The following is a 14,715-nucleotide window of genomic DNA, read 5'->3' as shown; positions in this document are numbered from 1 at the left end:
TGTATTGTGCACAAAAAAAATTAAAAAAGATTAATTAGAAGGAAATTGGTAGACAAGTGAAAGTTGACTACACGTTGTAAGAGTATAGATAAATTTTCAGTCAACTTATAACACAAGAAGTGCGCCAGCAAAGATGGTTGAGTGCTTAGCCTATTTCTTCAAAGTTTCAAGTTCAAATCTAAAGAGCAGCATATTTTGTATTTATTTGGGTCCGCCATTCACCGCGTCATCATCAGTCGGGTCCTCCCACTGCCACATCATCATTCGGGAAAGAAGTAGATTGGGAATTTGTGGGCAAAAAAGGAAGAAATAAAGAAAGGAAGAAAAGTGATGAAATGGAAAAATGCAATTAATCTCTTGAAGGGTTCCGGCCATTTAATGCAAGGCAGAAAAATTAGGAGGAGCAAAATCAGGCACAATGAAGATATTAAACAATGGAAAGAATCAATAAAGATATTAAAGAATGGAAAGAATCAAAGTAAAATATTGCTTTGGAAATTTCCGCAGAATAATCAGGAGGAGCAAAATCAGGCACAATGAAGATATTAAAGAATGGAAGGAATCAAGGAAAATATTGGCCTTGCTTGGATTGCATTTTAGAGAATTGTTTTTGAGAACAGTTCTCAAGAATAGTTTTTAGAGAACAGTTTTCAGTTTTTTCAGATTTCAAACCTGATTGGTTAAGAGAATTTACAAAACAGTTTCCAAAAAACAAAAACTCATAAAACTACTGGGTTGTATGAGTTTTTGAAAATAGTTTTCTAAACTAAGAAAATAAATAAAAATATTATTGTACCTCATTTTTTTATTTCTTTAATTTATGATCTTAACTATTAATGTAAATAAGTGTTGAAGGTAAATAAGTGTCGAAGGTAAATTCATTTTAGCTAGTATTCTTAACTTAATAAGAATTACACAAATACATATATTAAGTTTAATTACAATCCTCTTTCTGCATAACTCCAAAATAGAGGTTTTGTTTGGTGCTTATATTTTGTTTCCCCTTCATGGGACTCCACGTACATTCTTCCTAAATTGAAATACAATAAAAGAGTTACATGAAACATTATAAATTAAACATAATAAAAAGTACACCAAAACAAAGTTTTCATAACATAAAACATAATAAATTATCCCACACACGAATATAACATAAAGTCACATGCATATGGGGAAAAAAAAACAAAATAAGGCATAAGGAAATTGTTCAATAACACATAAAACCAAATATGTGTTTCAAGTCACATGTAACCAAAAACTAAACCCTACATTCAGTAACCACTCAAGTCAGTCCAAGCTCTTCAACCAAGCAAACTTCAAGTTAGTCCAAGCTCTTCAACCAAGCAAACTTCCTAGAAATACCCATCTTAATGAACAATTCTCTATAGTGCAATTCCTTGAACTTTTCAGTTGCCTTCAAATATGTGACATCATCTATCTTATCAAGACCCTCAAGGCATTCAATACAATTACTTAGAGAGTATGCGTCTGGGCTAGTTGCCTTTTGAGTATGTTTCATTTTCTTATATGTCTCTGCCTTAGCTAATGAAGCTTCAGTCCTTGCTTTGGAAGCTTCAACAATACAAGTAAGAGTATCACTAATGGAATCTTTTTTACGCTCCTTTTTTTGCACGACGATCAGAGGATGTGGATTTACGACGACGAAGATTATTGTCTTCAACTAGAATATTATCTGAATCATCTTGACCTTCAACAGTTGAACTAAAATGGACACCTGTATTCATAAATTGATCCTCCTGCTCTCGTTCTTCATCTATATTAGGTGGATCTTGAGTGGATGCATAGTGAAGTTACCTAGTAACAGTCGACGTATTAAAAAGAACTCCCAAAAGTTTGTAATTTTCACAACCTTTTTTGCGAAAACACTTAGCATTGGGATGAGCCTGAAAAATATATATATATATATATATATATATATATATATATATAAAGATTGTTAGGAATAACCATGTTCAAAAATTAAACTAACTATTGTAAAATAATTAATTAAATACAAATTTTACCCGCAAATATGTTTGTCAAGTTTCTTCATCAGCAGTCACAGTGTTTGTTTCCACATCCCAACCAAACCCAGTTGTCTCATTTAGAAGAGTTGAAAACTCATGATGCTTTGTACGTAATCAATTAAAATTTTCCTTTAGTTGCTTCACATTATAAGCGTGATTAGTCTTGTTTTTGAACTCCTTCGCAATCTTTTTCTAACACTTGGAAGTAAATATCCCAGATGGCATGTTCCCCTTGTTGACATCCTCAACCATTATATCAACAAAACATCTTTCTAATTCTGTAGACCACAGAGCTGACTCCTCAACATCAGCAATTTGAGATGCCATCCTTTATTTGTGCATTAGGCAAAGAATTACAAGCAATAAAAGATTTTCACACAACTCAAATATATATCAGACCCATAAAGTTAATCCACCTCTGAACATAATTTCTAATCCAAATTGATAATGCTAATCCAATAGTTAAGAATCAAACAAGTTTTAAATATTTAGAAACACCAGTAAAATATTTAGAAGCTGTACACACACCATTCCAGTCACTGATTTAATTATAGCCTCAATTTCACACATGTATGATGAGATTCGACCACAATGATGCTGGGAGGTCGGCTTGCTCCACCCAATCTTCATGTTCAGTATAGCTCTATATAAATTATTTCTAGATGGGAATTAATGGACCATACATGTGTTGGTAATTAACATACTTTATAACTAAACTATATAATATATGTGTGTGTGTGTGTGTGTGTGTGTGTATTATAATATAGGGTGATGATTAAGTATGTCTATTTAACTATATGATTTAAATTATACTCAATCTTCATGTACTCAATTATGATTTAAATTAAAGACTATGTAGTAAAAAGTGATTTTCACCTATTTCTAAAATAGGGAGCTCTTATCTACTATCAAATTTGATCTTTTAATTAATTTTCACAAGTGAAAGATTGAGGTGTCCAATTTGGGTTTGGGTGTTGAACACATATCCATACCATGTTGTGATGTATTGATACGAGTACGTAAAGGGAGGTAAGAGGGTACATGTAACTCTGGATTTCAGTTGATTGTAGTACTTACTTTTGAAGGTCACCCACAGGATTTTCATGGTTAAGGATTTTTCAGTCAGCCTTAGCTGACAGGATTGAGGCAGCTTTCCTAGCAGAGCTAATCCCAATCAGATCTTCCCTTTAGGTCTTACTCATATTGTTCCAATAAAAAAAACTGACTTTTCCTTTTGTCAAGATATTATTAAATTGAAGAGACTTCCCTAATAAGTTTAACATCTATATAGTGTATTTCAAAAGGGCTGAGGTTACAACTCGAACAAGGTCAAAGCTGTTGGAAGCACTTTGGATAAGATCATAAATATGATGTTGCAAAGAGAGATCTAGAATGGGTGATGGTTTCACAACTATCAATTTTAGGGATCAAGATGGAGAATTCAGTTGTTATCTCTGAAATTTCTAGTTGAGATTGCTTAACTGATCTTGCTATGGATTATTTTGCAATAAACATTTGAAAGAAAAAAGGTCAGGAAACCATCAGGGACCAAAGTTCAGTTATAGGCAGGGATTGTCAATTGATATGTCATTGCTAAACTGGTTGCTGAAGTCCTCCTGAACATGGTTTTTGAGAACAACGTGATCAGAAGTCCAATTGCCTTTAGGGTCCTTTAAAGTTTTCACTTTATTTTCCCTTCTGCTGCTAATGATTTTCGAAATAGACACCTCCTGTTTTACTCCCCAAAAGTGATCCACATTACTCTGGACCTTTGAAGTCAGTTCATTTCTTCTTATTAGGGGATCTTACTATAAGATTGCCATGAAGTCTGTGTCTTTTTCCAAAAAGATTTTAAGGAAGTCTAAATAACTTAAAACCTAGTAGTGATTCTTCTCTTGTTTCTGAAAGAATTACCAAAATCATTTTTGTTCCATTCCTTCACTGCCTTCAGAAAGAAATAAGAAGCTACTACTGAATCATTGAGGATTTTGGGAGTTCTGTTGCCAGGCTTTCTCAAGGATTCCTTCAAATTGTTCATAGGCTGTCCAGAAAATTTGGGCTGAAAGGAATTTTTGTACTAGACATACTTGACAGTTGATGAAAAGAGGGTTAGGGCTTAATGAGTATACCCAGGCAAAGGATTATGAGTATTTTAGTATTGTTATGTTTAGGATATGGATTGCCGATGACATTGAAAATGAAAGTAGGATGAAGATTTTTTTTTTTTTTATAAGTGAAAATTGGATGAAGATAGAAGCAATTAGGAAAAAAAAAATTGCAAAGATTTAAGGTAGGCTTTAGATATGCATGTTGGTGATAGAACACTATAATTTGTGCATTTGTCTATTCTATTTTTTGAGGAGTACAAGTAGGCATCTCTATTAAAATTGCAGTCCTGAACTTGCATAAGTTTTGACTCCGATAAGAGATACTCTTAATCAACAGTATTGGACTGTCGAGGCAGACTATTTTTGGTCAAAATGCTCAAATTAGAGGAGACATGCATGTTGGTGAAGAAAATCTATCACTGGGTGGGTGAACCGAACCCAAGAATGACCATATATATATATGTAGACCAATATATACATACACATATATATATTGAAAATCAAATCCCTAAATTGAAAATCAAATCCCTAAACTAAAAACCATAAATCCCTAAACTAAATATCAAATCCACAACAAAACTCACCCAACCAACAAAATCAATAATCAAATCTGCAACCAAACTCATCCAAAAAACAAAATCCATAACCAAAAACTTGCTACAGAAAAATACCAGATTTGTGTTTACCTGAACAGATGGAGCTTGAAAAAATCTAAGCAAGAGTGTGGATGCAGAGGAGAGAAGTACAGTGTTACAAAGCGATCTTATAGAGAGAAGCGGTAGATAGGAGCAGGATGCCGGTTTCAGATGAGGTGTTGCAGAGCTTCATCGTGAAGGAGCGAGATACTGGTTTCAACTTGCACAAAACTGTTATAAATAAGGATTATAAAAACGTACGGGCCGCTTTTTTAAGTGGAGAACAGTGTTCTCCGTATGTTCTCAAAAACAAGGTAAACAACTCTGAGTTGTTCTTAGAAAACTGTTACTCTAAGAACTCAGTTTTGAAAAAACTATTTTTATAATATAATTCCAAGCAGGCCAATTTTTTGAAGAACTGTTTTGGGAGAACCATTCCAAGCAGGGCCATTGCTTCAGGATTTTCAGCTATAAATTTCCATAAAAGACTAAGATTTTGAGAGAGGGGAGCCACGGATTGGAGCACAACAGAAGGGGTTTTTGATAAGTGCTTAAATGTTGCACATTTCAGCACCTAAGTTAGGGCAATCTTTGCATCTATCTTAATTTCATGTTTTAGTTCTAATTTATGTTTATCTGTATTTCAGGGTAATAAAGTTAAAATGAGCTAATTTTGGTTCACTAAAGCCTTTTTAGAGTTATGCAAATATATTCAGAAAAAGTTCAGAAAATGACAAAAAGGAGGTCGTAGCCCATTGCTCGTATAGTATGTTTATTCTTCAAAAGCGGTCAATCTCAGGCCTTTGATGATGTTCCCAAAGATGAAGAAGCAAACCAATAAGCTCAGGGTCAAAATGGAGCTAAATATGGCTTAAAGGAAATTTCCAACTCTTGGGGGATCGATCCCCCAGGGTGGGGGATCGATCCTCCAGGACTTGGCAACATTATAGGATTTTCTTACTATTTGGGCTTATTTTGTGAACTATTGGGCTTATTTTGTGAACTATTGGGCTTTAATAGGGTTATTACTTACGGCCCAGTGAGCCATTAGTTTAGGGTTAGTTTTTATTTTATTGAGGTAGAGATTATTATTTTAATGATTAAGTTTTATATTCTGTACCGATATCACGTTCTCTCGAAAAACAAGCGAAAGAGGAGAAAAAGCAAGAACAGGCTAGGGTTTTGAGAAGAAGCTTAGAGATGATGAAGTAGATGATGGAACTTGTTGATACCTTGAGTCCATCAACTATGAGCGGCTAAATCTTCTACTTAGGGTTGGATAAACTCTAAGCATGTAACCTAATCTCTCTCTCTTTTAACTTTTTGGGGATTTATTTGTGTAATTTTTGTATAGCCTTGAAATATAAATTAATTCTTTCATTTGATTATCTATGTCAATTTCATATTGTCTTATATGTTTTTTATTGATAATTAATCTCTACACTTGATTTCTTTGTGAATTGAATCTTGTGATGGCTATGTATTGTGTTAATTAGATGTAATTGTGTTTTAATTTGATGAAATTTTCTTCTACTAGATGGGTTGTACTACATAGTTAATTTAATTAGGTTAAATTCTTGTTGAATTTAGTTAATTTCAGGCTTAATTAGTTTAATTGCACTTTCATTCTTAGGTAAGTAGACAATCCATGCTTGTGTTTGATTTCCATGCTTGTTGCCACAATTTACATTATCATCTAGATTAATGTGAGTTGAAATTGCTAACTGAATTGATAGACCATGCTTTGAATTGGTGAATTGATTTACATTTAGTTAATTGTCATTAGGTAAATGATTCAAGCTTTAAATTGATGTTTCATACTTTTCATTGCAATTGTTAGCCACATTTAGATTATACATTTTATTTCCCCAATTAGTTGAAAGTTAGTGAGTTAGGAAATATGCTTAGTGGTGAATCCTACACCCTAAGTCTCTTCCCAATCTCTTAAACTCTATTTATTTTATTGAAATCATTTAGCTTAAAATTAGTCTAATCATAAACAAAACCCTTTTTTGCAATCACATAAGCACTAAAGTAAAATTCAATTATGAAAAACCTATAATTGTTTAGATCTCTTGGGACAATCCCTGCTCACTTCATACTCCATAGTAGAAGTGTTTAGTGGCTTTATAAATTTTTAAATATGGTGCCCACTTGACATTATTTCTAAACCTAAAGTGTTGTGCATTATTTTGTGCACACACTCGGTCGCGCCATAGTTTTAGCGCCGTTGCCGGGGATCTAACGGTTTTAAAGAATTGAATTAGACATTAGTTCTTTGTTGATTATTTACTTTTAAGTCATTTTAATTTTTTTTATTTCCTCATTTGATTTGTCAATTAGGTACTTGAAGGAAAGTGGAGCAAACGCTGGACTTAGAAGCAATTAAAAAAAATTTGAAGTTGCTTAAGAACCATTTGTAAATTTCTCTTTAATTTTTGTGCTTAATTGTTTACTGTCTTACATGCTTTGGACAGCCCAAGTGGAGGCTTAATTTGAATTGTTTTAAGTCCAAGTATACCTTCTTGTAGAAGGCATCGGCCCGTGTGGAGGCATTTATTTGTTTTAAGTGCATTGATATTATTGAGGAGTTTGGGAACATCGTATGTGGAGGTTAAAATTTTGAAGTGTTGGTGTGTTGACTTATTCTAGTGCATGTGTGGTCGTAGATCACTTAATCGTCCTCTTGTTCCTGTAAATCAAAATCTCAAAGTTTTGCTTCGGCGTTTAAGAGGTAGTACTAGGAATAGTCATCCTAATCTTCTAAATTTTGATTTTCCATCACATTTAATGGAAGACCCAATAGATCCAATTGAAGATCCCATTGTAGATCTTGGTCATGTGGATCATAACGGTGTGCACCACCCACCAAAAGTTCATATTGTGGATCCTCAAGGTGTGCATCCACCCTTGGGAATGCCACAACCAGTTAATCATGCGGTGCAACAACCTAATCTAGGGATACCAAGGCCAAATGTTGTTCCCCCAATTGGTGAGCAACAACAACAATATGTTCAAATGGCATACCCTCAACAAGGTCAAATGGCATACAATCAGTAAGGTCAAATGCCATATCCTCCTCTCAATCCTCTAATGGTCCTTAGGGATCGTTACACTCCAAATCAATATAATGCACCCACTTGCATTCAATTGCCAAATTTCCGTGTTCATCATTATGAGATTAAGGCTTCCACCATTAACATGTGCCCCCTTTTCTATGGGTTGAGCAATGAAGAGCCTTATAAACATTTAGATGAGTTCTTGGAAGTTTTTTCCACCGTGAAAATCTCGGATGTTCCAGAAGAAGTCCTTAAAATGAAGCTTTTCCCTTTCACTCTTCGGGATAAAGCTATATATTGGTTTAACAACTTGCGGCCAAATACAATCACCTCTTGGGCATAATTGCAACAAGAGTTCCTAAAGAAGTATTACCCCGCAAGTCGAACCGATGCCATGAGAACTTCCATTCGTGAATTTAAACAACAAGAAGGAGAACCCCTTTATGAAGCATGGGAACGGTTGAATGACTTGCTACTGAAGTGTCCACATCATTACATTCCTAAGTGGCAATTAGTTCAATGTTTCTTCTCAAGTTTATCCGATGCCAATAAGGGCATTGTTGATGCTTCTTGTGGTGGAAGCTACATAGAAAGAAATGAAGATGAAATTTGGTTTCTTTTCGAAAAAATGAGTGAAAAGTCAATGCATAGATCTTCATCTTCTATGCATAGATCTGCATAGGTCTCTTAGCAAATATGGGAGGCAAGAAAGCTCTAAATCAAATAGAGTCTTCCATGGAAATTGCCGCCGAGATCAAAAATCTTACTCAAAGATTTGATAAATTCCTTTTGAATCAAGGTCCAGCAATTCAATCTTATTCTCATCCTTCCAATGAAATGTGCATGACTTGTTCTAGTTACACTCACCATACTTTAAATTGCCCTCTTGGACAAGTCATACCAAGTGAGTCTCAAGAACAAGCAAATGCATTTTTCATTCATCAAGGGAACAACCCTTATTCCAATACTTACAATCCGGGGTGGAAAAATCATCCTAACTTTGCATGGAAAAATCAAGGAGACGGTGCAAACCCTCCTTAAAATCAAGGTTACCAAGCAAAGTATGTTCCCCCACATCTCCAAAATCAAAATCAGAATTCTCAAGGTTACCGTCCTTCATTCTATCCTCAGAATGTGAATCAATACTCTCAACCTCAAGCATCAAATTCTCAATCCTATTCTCAACCTCAAGCATCAAATTCTCAATCTTACTCTGATCCAAATCAAGCGCCTCCTAAAAGTTCCGCTTTTGAGGACAAGGTCTTGCAAGCCTTAGGTGATCTTCGAAAAGATAATCAATTGTTTCATTCTCACTCTCAATCAATTGCAAAGCTTGAAGCTCAAATCGAGCAATTAGCTAATTCTTTAAATGTGATAGAGAAATGTAAGTTGCCTAGTCAAACTGAGACCAATCCTAAGGGGCAATTTATGGCACAAGCAAGTCCTTCATCAGAATTTTCTGGAAATGAGCAAGTTCAAGCAATTACTACCTTGAGGAGTGGTAGGAAAGTGGATAATAAGGTAGAGGTACCTAAGGAGGATTGTGAACTGAAGCAACTAAGTGGTAGCATCCGTCCCATTCCAAATCCTATTCCTATTTCTTTGGATGCTAGTGGTTCCAAAATGGACATTCCATCATCTTCATCATCATCTCCCCAATTAAAGAAGCCTTATGAGCCAAAAGCTCCATTTCCTCAAGCTTTGAGAGAGACTTCATCATTTGGGAGACAAGAAAGGAAAATTCATGATATGATGGAAGTGTTTAAACAAGTAAAAATCAAACTTCATCTTCTAGATGCAATTAGGCAAATTCCACCGTATGCAAAGTTCTTGAAGGACTTGTGCACACAAAAGAGGAAGAGTAAGGGAAGGGACCCCAAGAAAGTGCTTTTAACAGAACAAGTGAGTTCCATTATTCTGTCTAACACTCCTCTTAAGTTCAAGGATCCAGGTGCTCTGACCATTTCTTGTGTTATTGGAAACCAAGAGATTCGTTGAGCTCTCCTTGATTTAGGTGCAAGTATCAATCTCATTCCATACTCCGTTTACTTGAAATTAGGATTAGGGGACTTGAATCCAACATCGGTAGTGATCCAACTAGCCGATAGATCAATTAAGAAACCGAGTGGAATTGTTGAGGACATTCTAATTAAGGTTGATAAATTTTATTTTCCAGTTGATTTTGTGGTGCTTAATACTGAGCCAGTCCCTAACTTACCAATCACATTCCAGTCATCCTATGAAGACCATTCCTTGCCACCGCCAATGCCACCATTAATTACAGATCTGGCATTATTGACATCTCTTTTGGCAACATGATGGTTAAGCTTAATGTATTTAATGCAAGTCAACATCCCACAGATGAAGATGAGTGTTTCCTAGTAGATGTCTTAGATGAAACCTTAGAGGAGACTCTTCCCTCTATTCTCTCTAAGGACCCTCTTGAGGCGTGCCTTTGTGAAATGTTTGAAAGTTGTGGTTTTGACACAGAAGGATCCATAAGTGAGGTGAATGCTTTGATGGACTCTGTGGCCACTTTGGATTACCCACCATGGAAAAGCAAGAAAGAACCTCTTCCTTCACTTTCTAGTACTCCACTAGTCCATCTCTCATCTCTCCTCCTATTCTTGAGCTTAAGCCCCTTCCATCAAATCTGAAATACACATTTTTAGGCCCAAAAGAGACTCTTCCGGTCATCATTGCTTCCAATCTTGAAAATGACCAAGAGAATGATCTTTTGGAAGTGCTTAAAGCTAATAAAGAAGCCATTAGATGGAGTGTGGCTGACCTAAAAGGCATTGACCCTTCTATTTGTATGCATCGCATACACATGGAAGAGGATGAAAGGCCATTTAGGGATGCTTAAAGGAGATTAAACCCAAATATGAAGGAAGTTGTCATGAAGGAGGTTGTGAAACTTCTAGATGCATGAATCATTTATCCTATCTCTGATTCCAAATGGGTTAGTCCAACTCAAGTGGTTCCTAAAAAGTCGGGAATCACAGTTGTTGAAAATGCTAAGGGTGATCTTATCTCGAAACGCACCGCCACTTCGTGGTGTGTTTGCATATATTACCGAAAGCTGAATTCCGCCACTAGGAAGGACCATTTTCCATTGCCTTTCATTGACCAAATCTTGGAAAGATTGGCCGGGTAACAATACTATTGCTTCCTAGATGGTTACTCGGGGTACAATCAAGTGGCCCAAGATCCATTGGATCAAGAAAAGACCACCTTCACATATCATTTCGGTACATTTGCTTATCGACGGATGCCTTTTGGATTGTGCAATGCTCCTGCCACTTTCCAAAGGTGTATGATGTCAATTTTTTCGGACATGGTGGAGAAGTATTTAGAAGTCTTCATGGATGACTTCTCGGTTTTTAGGTCCTCATTTAATTCGTGTCTCCAAAATCTAAAAAAAGTGCTTCAAAGATGTCGTGAGACTAATTTTGTGTTAAGTTGGGAAAAGAGCCATTTCATGGTTTAAGAAGGAATTGTGCTTGGACATGTCATCTCTAAAAGAGGAATAGAAGTAGATAGAACAAAAATTGAGCTGATTTCCGAATTGTCTCCACCTACTACGGTGAGAGAAATCCGCTCATTTCCAGGACATGCCGGTTTTTATCGCCGGTTCATTAAAGACTTTAGCAAAATTGCTAGACCTTTGTGCAACCTTCTTGCCAAGGGGACTCCATTTGTCTTTGATGAAGCATGCCTAAATGTTTTTCATCAACTTCGCACTCTTCTATCATCCACTCCCATCATGCAACCTCCAAATTGGTCCTAACCATTTGAGATTATGTGTGATGCTTCCGACTTCGCAATAGGTGCTGTTTTGGGGCAAAAGGTAGGTAAACTACCATATGCTATATACTATACGAGTAAGACTTTCTCAGGTGCCCAATTAAACTATTCTACCACCGATAAAGAATTACTTGCCGTAGTATATACCTTTGATAAATTTCGATCATATCTCTTAGGATCCAAGGTAATTGTGTTTTCCGATCATGCCGCTCTTAGGCATCTTTTAATGAAAAAGGAAACCAAACCTTGCTTGATAAGATGGATCCTACTTCTTCAAGAATTTGACTTTGAAATCAAGGATAAAAAGGGCTCCGACAATGTCGTTGCCGATCATCTGTCTAGATTAATGGTTGAATCTTCTCCAAATCTTGAAATTCATTAATTATTTCCGGATGAACAACTCTTTCAAATCTCAAATGGGATGTTGCCTTGGTTCGCCGACATTGTTAATTATCTTGTAACCGGCAAACTTCCCATTACTTGGTCAAAACAAGAAAATGACTGATTCTTTGCTAACATCTTAGGAAGATCCCATTCTGTTTCGTTATTACCCGGATCAAATCATAAGAAGATGTGTGCCAGAAAGTGAAGTTTCGAGCGTCCTTGTGTTTTGTCACACACTCGCTTGTGGTGGGCATTTCAGTGGAAAAAAGACCGCTTTGAAGGTTCTTCAAAGTGGGCTCTTCTAGCCCACTATCCACCGAGATGCCTATAACTTTTGCAAGGTGTGTGTTCGGTGCCAAAAGTTGGGATCAATGTCAAAGAGAGACATGATGCCCTTAACTTCAGTCTTCGTTGTTGAAATCTTCGATGTATGGGGCATAGACTTTATGGGACCATTCCCAATGTCTTATGGCTTTCAATACATCCTCATTGTCGTTGATTATGTTTCGAAGTGGGTTGAGACTTGTGCTACCAAATCGAATGACCACTCCGTGGTAATTGCATTCGTTAAATCAAATATCTCTGCTCGTTTTGGTATGCCTAGGGCTATGATAAGTGATGGAGGAAAACATTTCTGTAATCAATTCTTGAAGCAACTTTTTCTTGAAATACTCCGTCACACATAAAGTGGCCACTCCCTACCATCCCCAAACAAGTGGGCAAGTCGAGGTGTCAAATAGGGAAATCAAGCATATTCTTGAGAAAACTGTCAATCCGACCCGAAAAGATTGGTCAAGGAAATTGAATGATGTTTTATGGGCTTACCGGACAGCTTACAAAACTCCAATAGGCATGTCTTCATATAGACTTGTTTATGGGAAGCCTTGTCATCTTCCGATTGAGCTAGAACACAAAGCACTTTGGGCAATAAAAAGGCTCAACTTTGATCTTGATAAGGCTGAACAGGACCGTTTGTTAGAGGAATTGAGAAATGATGCCTATGATAGTTCAAAAATCTACAAGGAAAGGACAAAAGCATTTCATGATAAACATATTGTGAAAAAGTCTTTTGAGGCCGGTCAAAAGGCTTGGTCATTCAACTCTAGGCTCAAATTCTTCCCTGGAAAGCTTCGAACCAAATGGGAAGGCCCTTATCAAATCATCTCCGTCTCACCTCATGGGGAGGTTGAACTTAAAAATCTAAAAGATGAAGGGACCTTCAAAGTAAATGGTCAAAGGCTTAAACCATACATTGATGGACAAACTTTTCAAAGAAATGTGGAATCTGCCCTCTTGGTAGATCCCATTTACTTTGAAGATTGAGAGCATCTCACATCTTTCTAGCAACGTTAAACATTAGTTGTTTCAAGTTTCTCCTTCATTGCATTTTAATTTCCATTTTATTATTATTTTATTTTATTTTTATTTTTTTTCCTTTTGTACATTTATGCATTTTTAAATTCAAAAAGAAAAAAAAAAAAAAAGTAACAAAATAAATAAATAAATAAATAAATTTATAAATGGGTAATGTATGTTGGTGTTTGATTTTATTTCTATTTTATTATTATTTTTATTTTTATTACTTTTATATAAATTTCATGTTAGTTTTGCTTTATTTAAAAACATAAAAAAAAAATTAAAAATTAAAAATTAAAAAAAAAAAAGTACTAATTAGTATAGGTTGATAAGTGATTTTATTTCAATTTTATTTATTATTGTTATTATTTTTATTTTTTTTATCTATTTTGCATTTTAGTGTATATATTCTTTTTAGTTTTGTTTTGTTTTTTTTTTAAAAAAAAGAAAATTAAAAAAAAAAAAAAAAAAAACGATCGATCCCCAAAATGGGTGGGAGATCGATCCCATTTTCTTGGTAGAGAGCAACAAAAAAATAGCCCAAGTGGATTGATCCCCCATCCATGTAGATTGATCCCATTTTACTTGTATTTCCCCCTTCTCATTACACAGTGAAGGGGACATTTTTTTGCCTAAAATTGTCGATCCCCCATCAAAGCAGATCGATCGCCCCTTAGCCCTTGAAACCACAAATACACTCCTTTTCTCTATTCCTTAAAATTTTGCTTCTTTCCCTAAAAATCTCTAAACCCAATTTCATCGTCCAACCCTCACGGTTCGCTCTTCTCTTCCGCGATGTGGCAGGCCTTCAATTCCGGCGGCTTTGCTTTCCTTTGTAAAACGTTGTTAGGTGCGATTACAAGGGTGGGGTTACCGTTCCTGAAAAATAGTAGCGCCGATGGTTAAGTTCTTCTCTAGTCGCATCTGGGTCATCTTTCTGGCGTCGCATCTCTGTTCTTTCAATGGCGTCGCAGCTGGGTTCTTCCGGCGAGCTTCCCAGCGATTCGCGGCTGTTCGCGAATCGGTTGTTCTTTCGGCGATTTTGATTTGGCCGACGGTTTTTGAGTTTGTGAATCGCCGTTTTCCTTCTGGCAATTTTTATTTGGTTTTCTCCACCGATTGCGGCTGTTCGTCTTTCCGGCGTCGTGGCTATTCGATGTTCCTTCCGGCGATTCAGATAGCGGCTGCTTCTTCCAACAGTGATCACGGCCGGTTCTTCCAACGGCGTCGTGGCTGGGTCGTCATTCTCCAACGAGCTTGTGGCTCACTGTTCTTTTATGAATTTGGCTTGGTCTCGCCGGCGATCAAGGCTGGTTCTTCTTTAGATCGCGGCTATCTT

General features: G+C 36.1%; 1 long non-coding RNA gene and 1 other non-coding gene across 2 annotated transcripts; both read right to left on the bottom strand.

Annotated features, from left to right (window-relative positions):
* Window positions 1-1,090: 1,090 nt before the first annotated feature.
* LOC132295522 (uncharacterized) lies at window positions 1,091-5,114 on the bottom strand. Its single transcript, XR_009478518.1, has 3 exons — window positions 4,822-5,114; window positions 2,025-2,355; window positions 1,091-1,904 (listed from the first exon to the last, which is right to left on the bottom strand). It is a non-coding gene; the product is annotated as an uncharacterized LOC132295522 (long non-coding RNA).
* A 3,106-nt stretch (window positions 5,115-8,220) lies between these two features.
* LOC132297865 (small nucleolar RNA R71) lies at window positions 8,221-8,327 on the bottom strand. Its single transcript, XR_009479435.1, has one exon. It is a non-coding gene; the product is annotated as a small nucleolar RNA R71 (small nucleolar RNA).
* Between the last annotated feature and the right edge of the window lie 6,388 nt (window positions 8,328-14,715).

The sequence above is a fragment of the Cornus florida genome, unplaced genomic scaffold, assembly GCF_030987335.1.
Source record: "Cornus florida cultivar Cherokee Brave unplaced genomic scaffold, ASM3098733v1 CherokeeBrave_3.0.0_Hap2_Chr02, whole genome shotgun sequence".
Taxonomy (NCBI): Eukaryota; Viridiplantae; Streptophyta; class Magnoliopsida; order Cornales; family Cornaceae; genus Cornus; species Cornus florida.
This window is presented reverse-complemented; position numbering and strand designations above follow the sequence as displayed.